The following is an 8,885-nucleotide window of genomic DNA, read 5'->3' as shown; positions in this document are numbered from 1 at the left end:
GTAAATTTGTAGCAGTGCGATTGCTGGGTCATAGGGTAGGTGTATTTTTAATTTTCTGAGGAACCTCTACACTGCTTTCCAGAGTGGCTGTCCTGAGGTAGGGTTTTAGATCTTTCTTCTTTTCTAATATATCCATTAATTTCTCCCCAAGGACTGTTTTCACTTTATCCCACAAATTTTGATAACTTGTATTTTTATTTTCATTTAGTTTAAAATATATTTAATTTTTCTGAGATTTCTTTTTTGACCTGTGTGTTGTTTAGAAGTGTATTGTTTAGCTTCCATGTGTTTTGGGTTTTTCCAGTTACCTTTCTGCTACTGATTTCTATTTTAATTCCATTGTGGTCTGAGAGGAGGCATCGCATAAGTTACTTTTTAAAAAATGTTTAAGGTACATTTTATAACTCAAAATGTGGTCTATCTTGGTAAATGTTCCATGTGAGCTTGAGAAGAATGTGTTCTCTGATGTTGTTGGATGAAGTAGCCTATAGATGTCAGTTACATCCAGTTGATTGATGGTGTTGTTGAGTTCAACTAAGTTCTTAATAATTTTCTGCCTACAGGATTTATCCATTTCTGATAGAAAGGTGTTGAAGTCTCCAGCTATGATAATGGATTCATCTATTTCTCCTTGAAGTTCTATCAGTTTTTGCTTCACACAGTTTGATGATCTGTTGTTGAGTACATGCACATTAAAGATTATTATGTCTCCTTGGAGAATTGACCCTTTCAATATTATATAATATCTGTTTTTATCCTTGCTTTGAGATCTGGTCTCAGTTTGAAATTGATATCGCTGTTCCGGCTTTCCTTTTTACTCTTAGCGTGGTATATTTTTCTCCATCCATTTAGTTTTAATCTATGTGTATTTATATTTAAAGTGGGTTTCTTATAGACAACATATAGTTGGGTCATATTTCTTTCTCTTTTTTCTTTTTTTTTTTTTTTGAATGGATGATTCTTTATTTACTACCCTGCAAATGCAATTTACCTCACAAATTCCAGTGCAGAAATATTCTTAACAGTGGTTTGAATGTTTGAATATGAAATTGGAGGTATTTCTTTTTACACTACAAGTTTTAAATTAGTGGTTGCAATACCTCTGTTGGAGTTTGAAAAACAGTCTTTTGAAACGTTGCTTTCAAATAGTCGGGTCATGTTTCTTGATCCACTCTTACCACTTCTTTTAATTGGTTCATTTCCAAAATTGGCATTTAAAGTGATTATTGGGATGGTTAGGTTAATATCTATCATGTTTGTTACTGTTTTTTATCTGTTGTTCTTGTTCTTATTTTGTCATCAGTTCTTTTTATGCCTCTTGTCTTTACACTGAGCATTTGATATGATTCCGTCCACTAACCCGATTTCTCTCCTTTCTTAGCATATCAATATGTATATAGGTATATCATATATACATATTCATATATATGTATATAGGATATCATACTTTTTTTTTTTACTTTTTTAGTGGTTGCCTTGGAGTTTACAATATGCTTTTACAATAAATAACACTTTCAAATAACCCTATACACTTCACAGGTACCATGAATAACTTATAATAACAAAGTAATCCTAAAATCCAAATTCCTCCGCCTTGTCCTTTTATCATTGCTGACATTGATATACACACCTTTGGTAGAAGAAAATGGCTAGAGTGGACTTAAACTGAATATTTCCCTTCCCCTGGGTCAGTTAAGCTCTGAAAATATCCCCAGAGGTTAGGCTCTGGTTAACTAGTTTCTCCTGAGAGTAGGCCTTCTTATGAACAGAGTGCATATTTCAAAATTCATTTCCTACCCCTGGCCTTGCCTTGACAGAAGCATGAGCAAATTTTCTCTATTTATTCTGAGACCTGGTTGAGCTCTTAAAAGTAAGTCTTATAGAATTATGAAGGTTCCCTTATGACAGGGTCCACTTGGAGTTTTAAACTCTGACTTTACACCTTGAGCCTCCAGCAATTGGTCAATTACAGTTCAAGTTTCCAAACCCCAGCACTGGTTCTTCGGGTGGTTTTCACTCATGAGTCTCTGCCCTGGTAGATTTCCTTTCTCTATATTTGCCTGTCCCATTTGCCTCTGCAATTTGGGGGGCAGTGACTTGACCTGTGTCTTCATCTCTCTTGTGGATCCCAGGAAAGTTGTTGATCTTTCAGTCTGTTTAATTTTTACTGTTTTACTTGTTGTTAAGGTGGAGTGACAACCTCCAAGCTCCTTGTACACAGAGCCAGAAACCAGAAGTCAATATTAAGTTTCATATCATGCAATATCCAGTCCATCTTCAAATGTCTTCTATCTAAAAAAAAAACCCAATCTTTTAAAAGGTTTATACATTTCTTTCTACTGTAATGACTTAAGCAATATTAAGTTATCATTATCATTAAGGTATCTTAATCTAGATCAATGTCTTCTGCCTTTTTACTTTTCATGACCTTAACTTGTCAAAGAACGAAGTTAAGTTAATTTAATATAGAATGGCTCACAGTCTGGATTGGTGTGTTCACTTTTTCATAGTATCATTTAATTTGTACCTCTCTTCCCCCATAATTCCTGAAAACTAATTGAGACTAATACTCAGATTCAAGTATGTTAGCTGCTTATGCAAAAACTAAATGATGTTAAAAGAATATTATTTCAGGAAAATACTTTATGAGTTATTAAAGGTGCATGTCTGATTCTGGCTCTGCTAAATGCCAAGTGCCCAGTGTTTGTAAAGTACTCCATGATGCTTCCTTCTTCTGTAGGAAGATGCTTATAACTGAATATAAGCATTTGAAAAATTTTGGCACAATCAGCTAAAAAGCATTCATTCCTGGTCATTTTCACAGGGGACTTTGAAGATCTGAAAGCCCCTTGCCCAATAGATATCAAGTTTGGGTAGTTGAGATGTAGAAAGCAAACTCCCAGAAAATGTCAGAGATAACAAAGCTAAAACTTATTCACTTATTTATAGCATGGCTGTTCTTTCCCTTAACAAGTCTTAACCCCTTCAATTTTCTAGAGTTTGCTAAGTAAATCAGGTTTTTTGGAAAACATACTCATTTAAAAAGTTATTTATTTATTCACCTAGTCAACTGCTTATTCATTCATTAATAATAATTAAATGCCTGCTTAGTGCAAAACACAATTGTAGGCATTCGGAAAAGGGACAACAAATCTCTATAATTCCTTAAATGTTTTCCAATTCAGTTAAAAGTAGTCAAGATTTAATACATGTGTATACAATATACAAAACTGAACAAGGCTTTGTTATAATACAAAAAAAGTGTTAGACATATCACCTGCCTTCCTGAGATCTTAGTCTAGTGATTGGGATAGACACATCCACATCATTCTAGAACAAACTGTGCTATAATAGAGAAACAGACAAGATAGTATTGATATAAAGGAATGACTGAGAGCATTTCTAACTAAAGTCTCTGGGACTTTCATTTCATTAAGACCCTTATTTAGTGGCAATAAAATGCCAGAAGTAACTATGTTGATATGTTCTTTATGCACATGTCTTAAAATGTTGGATTTGGATTGTGTTCAAAATGGCATTCATCACAAAATTATGAGCATTTAAAAAAAAAACATTAAGAATACTTTTTTTTTTAAAGCATGACAGACTGATGAATAAACCTCTGGTCTATTCTTTCTCCTCTTGATATTCAATTTTTATTTAAAGAGGAAAGGTAAAAATAAATAACTCTTCATTTCTATTCTCCAGGACAACTGCTATTTTATGCAAATAACATGTTATCTATGGGTATATGACCATTAACTTTTAGTTGTACTGAAAATGAACTATAGACATTCCTTTCTGTATTTAATTTTTTTTGACAAAAATTATATACTTCTGGTGGGTACAACATGTCTTGATAGACATATACATTGTGGAATGAATGATCACCACAATCAAGGTAATTAGCATATCTATCACCTCACATAATTACCTCCTCCCTTTTTTGTAATAAGAACATAAAGATCTACCCTCTTAGCAAATTTCAATTATCCAGTAAAAAGAATGAAACAAATTCAGGAGCTAAAGAATACAGTGAATGAGGGGCAGCTGGGTGGCTCAGTCAGTTAAGCGTCCAACTAGAGCTCAGGTCGTGATCTCACAGTTCCGGGGTTCAAGCCCTGCTTTGGGCTCTGTGCTGACAGCTCAGAGACTGGAGCCTGCTTCGGATTCTGTGTCTCCCTCTCTCACTGCCCTTCCCCTGCGCGTGCTCTGTCTCTCTCTCTCTCTCTCTCTCTCTCTCAAATGTAAACAAAACTTTTTTTTACAAAAGAATACAACAATGAGATGAAAAATGCAGAGTGCTCTTTGAGCAGAGTGGTTTGTTACTTCTTCACTGCTGCTTTATCATTTAATTCAATGCTCTTGAGAGATAGGTGAAGAGGGTTTCCTATTTATGATCTGTCTGCTTTGTTTTCTGGCTACATGAAGTTCTCCTCCCATTCCCCTTCCCTCTTATTCCAGAGCCATATTCAGTGACAGGTGGCAGGCTGAGTGAGCCTGTGGGAAACGGATACATTTCAGATTGAGGACATTGCTGCAAACCCATTATCCGGGCAAATAAGGCAGTGGTTTTATACAGAGGCTTGATCAGGGACTAGTAGATTTTCAAAAGAATGAAGTGAAGGGTACTGAAGAAAAGGAGATAGATTAAAGTTCCCGACCTCCATTTTTTGTCTAATACAGAACTTTTAAGCCATAGAAGCAGGTTCTGCTGGGCACCCTGACATAATTAGACAGAGAGAGAGACAAGCACGGTTCACAGTATCCCACTTTATTTTCATTAGCTGGCACTACCTGATGCTGAGTTTGAGCAATCACATTTTGGACCTTCTGACTTGGAGCGTGGTGTGATAGAAACAGCTCTAAATATGCCAGAAGGTAAGTGTTTAAGACCTGGTTTAGCCTCTCATTAGCTCTGCAGACATGGGCAAGTCATGTAAAACCTCTGAAGCTCACTTTATTTGAGTGCAAAATGGGGTTTAGAATACATTAAAAGTCTGTTGTGAGAAGGACATGGGATCATGAGAGTAAAAGAAGTCTGAAAGCTATTTAGAAAATTAGGTATCGCAATCTCTCTTCTTGGTAATATGTCCTGAACAACATTTTTTTTTTTCAAATGAGGGTTTTTATTGACTGCTTTTGTGTCTAGAAATGTTCACCTACTAGAAGTAAAAAATAGATATAGACACTTCCCTTTAACAGTGTAAAGGATGTAAAATGCAGGTGGTGTCGATGAGGCTGAATCAAGGTAATCACAGGTGGAACAACTCATCTAGGAAGTGGCAAAATAGAATCTGGCTGAAGCAGAAGAGCAGACAGAGAAGGAAGCAGAAAGAGGGAGGGAGAAGAGAAGAAGAGAGGGGGAGAGGGAGAGAGAGGAAAGAGGGAGAAATAAGACTTTGGGTGTTATCGGTAATCTCCAGGGCTAAACTACGGTTTGGTGTTATCAGCAATCTCTAGAGCTAAACCACAGTTTCTCAACTTTAGCTGCATGTTGGAATCACCCATGACATTAAAAATACTGTTGCCTGAGTTTCATCCCCAGAAATTCTGACTTAATTGGCCCGGGGTAGATTTTTTTTAAAGTGCTTCGGGTGATCGTATTCTGCAGCAAAGCTGAGAACCACTGAACCAAAGCACTGCCTCTCTGACCTGAATGAACATACAAGTCACTTTGAAAATGCAGCCTGGAATAGTGCCTGAGGTTCTAGCTCCTAACAGGCTCCTAACAAGCTTTCTCTAACTTCTGGACAGTTTTAGTGAGGTAATTGAAAAAGTGATAAAATGATGATGATAATGACAGCTAACGTTTAATGAATGTTGCCGGGGAAAGAAAATTTTTCTCTATCCTTTTAAGTTCTTCTGGCTGGTCTAAGAATCAAATTCACCTGAGAGAGATTAACAGAAGGAAATCAAATTTAATGACTAGGTACAGGTAATCCACATAAGCATAAAAGATTCCAAAGACAGGCAGAGCAAGAAAAGAGGGTAAGGAGAAAGAGGGTGAGGAGAAAGAGGGTAAAGTTTTGGGGTTTCAGAGGGAATGAAGGCAACTCAAAGGAAGAATGGAAAGAGGCATCCAAATGTTTGCTGGGCCACCCAGAAGCAATGGGCTATAGAGAGGAATTTTAACAAACAGACTTTGCTAAGTTCCTCTTGTCTACCACCCCTAATTCATATTATAATGTAGTTATCTACGTGATAGCTCTCTTTGACGAGCATGTCCTCTATTTTTTTAGGCACTTAAGAGGAAGGTCAAAGCTTCTTCCTGAGTCTTTTGGGCCTTAATTGTTTTCAGCTCAAAATAATCTGCAGGCCAAAGTGACACATCTTGAGGCAACTTGTTCTGAACCCCTAAATATATGCCAGACACTGTGCTGGATATTTCCAGGGTTAACTTGTTAAAATCCTAAGAACAACCTAAAAGGGGTTGGTATTATCATTACCCTGGTTTTACAAATGAGGGAACTGAGGCTTAAAAAGTCAGATATCTTACCTAAGTTTGAAAACCTGGTAAACATATTTGAATTCTGGTAGTCTGACACTGAGCCTGTGCTCTTAGTGATTCTATTATCCCAATTCTGAAATGATTCCGTAGCCCTACTTTTTAAGTGTTAGGTATACTGCAGGAGAGAAAATCTGAAAGAAAAAAGCAAAAATAGGAAGCATCTGAAATACTGGTGCAGATTTAAATGAGATTAAAACCCACAACCTGTCTCATGGCTTTTCACTATGGGAACAGCTAGGAGTGGCATGAGAATTGTTACAGAGAAATCATTAATACTTTACTCTGGATAAGTCAAGTCATAGACTTTGTCAAGATTAACAGCCATGGACTCAACTTATACTGCTCATTATATCACATGGGCAAATTTAAAAATCCTAAAATCTCGATCGCATCCCAAACCAAATAAATCAGACTGTCTGAGAGTAGGGCCCATACATTAGCATTTGGTAAAGCTTCTCAGGGATTCAAAATTGCAGCAAACGTTGCTGATCACTGGGTGTGGAGTATGAGGTCCTGGGAGGAAATTGATGCCACTAATGATAGAGTCTAAATGTCACATTTCCTGGGCAGCTTATTCTAGCAGCTAGAGGTATTTTCTTGTTTCTCTGAACCTCCCTGGCTTCTATCTCTACCTCTCTGAGAACACTGACCATATTCTGCCTTTAAGCTACGTATTTGTGCCTTTGTTCAGAGAAGTGCCTTACAAAAGGCTTTTCCCTAGACAATGCCCTTGAGAGAAGTCATCGTTAACAAAGGATTCCATGGTCAAAACAGTTGAATTAACATTGTAACTGAACCTAACAAAAGAATTTGTCCACCCCAATGCACAGCAAGCCAATAAAAACTGACACCAAGATTTTGCAGTGAAGAAAAATAGGCCCTTTATTGGTGTGGCACCATCCAGGAAAACAGAGAGCCAATAGCCCAAAGTCCTGAATTCCCGGATGGCTGGCAAATGAGGGTATTTAAAGACAAAATTTGAGCCAGGGGTCTCTCGAGAAGGTAGACACCATTGCTTGGAGATCCATGAGGTCATGCCACTTCGTCTGATCCTCTGGAGGTCTTTTCTTGAGAGAGACTTGGAATCCGAAAAATATCTTAATTCATTATGTTAGAAGTTTCATTAAGTACATTTGGTGATTATATCTTCAGGGTAGTGCTGGTTAACTACTTGTAAGCTAGTGAGGTTGCATTCCTATAGGTTCCTTGGCCAGTCCCGCCATGCCTGGGAGAAATAGGACCTTAGTGTTCATTCGTTCACCTGAAATAACAAAGATGGAAGCCAGATTCAGCACTGTGTATGTGTCACTCTCTTAGAGACTTCCAATGATTACTTCATAAAAGCTCTAAGATGTTCTGTAGTAAGGAAGCATCTTTAACTTTGTTTAGGTGGGAGTTTTCAAAATTATCTGAAGGTAAAATACTCTTGACATTCTGTTTTTATACACAAAGTTTGGGGAGAGGAAATTCTAGTTTAGAAAAGAAGGATGGGCTTATAGAGTAAGATCTGGTTATAAATCTAAGAAAAATAATAGCAAACCTCACAAGTTATTGTGAAGAATTAAAGTAAATGAGATAATAAATAATAAATATAATAAGTAGTAATAAATTAAATTTCATCACTTATGTAACATGTCTATTATAGTTCCTGTTACTATGGGCTACTTTCTTTTTTGTCTTTTTAGTCTCAAGAGTATCTAGGACAGGTCTTACCTTTTACACACACACACACACACACACACACACACACACAGAAACAAAGTTGTTTTTGTTCTTTCAAAATTGTAAGAAAATCCTACACTTTATAGGTGGATGTCAAGAGCACTAAATGCCACCTAAATTGATATTCTTTTCTGCATTTCCTCTATTATTAATGCTTACAGAGTAAGAAGAAACTATTGAAGACAATCTCCTGTTAAAATTTAGCACTCACTGTTGATTGATTGATTGATTGATTGGGTATTCACTGGGCAATTATTATGCACAAGACACTCTGGGAGATGAAAACATTGGTAAGACACAGTCACTTAGGGGCTCACTGCAGTGCTATGTCTATATAGAGGGGGAAATATAAAGAATAGAAACCAGTGATTTTGTTGTTGAGGGCACATACAGTTCATCTTCCAGCACTACCTCTCAATTCCCATCCTGCCTCACTGGGTATTCAGTCTAAACCCAGCTCCTATTGGAGTAGACTAGTTCCAGATGAAGTTGAAAAGCAATGAAGACAAGAAAGTTCTTCATGCCCTTAAAGGTTGCTGTTTAAGGTTATTTAGTGTAACTTTTCTTCCTCAACTTGCTGGCTTCTTATGGGGTTTTGTAGGCCAGGAGGGATGAGCTATTAGTTTATTATACAAAATGTGAGCTAGGATTA

This window comes from Prionailurus bengalensis, chromosome B2, assembly GCF_016509475.1.
Source record: "Prionailurus bengalensis isolate Pbe53 chromosome B2, Fcat_Pben_1.1_paternal_pri, whole genome shotgun sequence".
In the NCBI taxonomy this organism is placed as follows: domain Eukaryota; kingdom Metazoa; phylum Chordata; class Mammalia; order Carnivora; family Felidae; genus Prionailurus; species Prionailurus bengalensis.
This window is presented reverse-complemented; position numbering follows the sequence as displayed.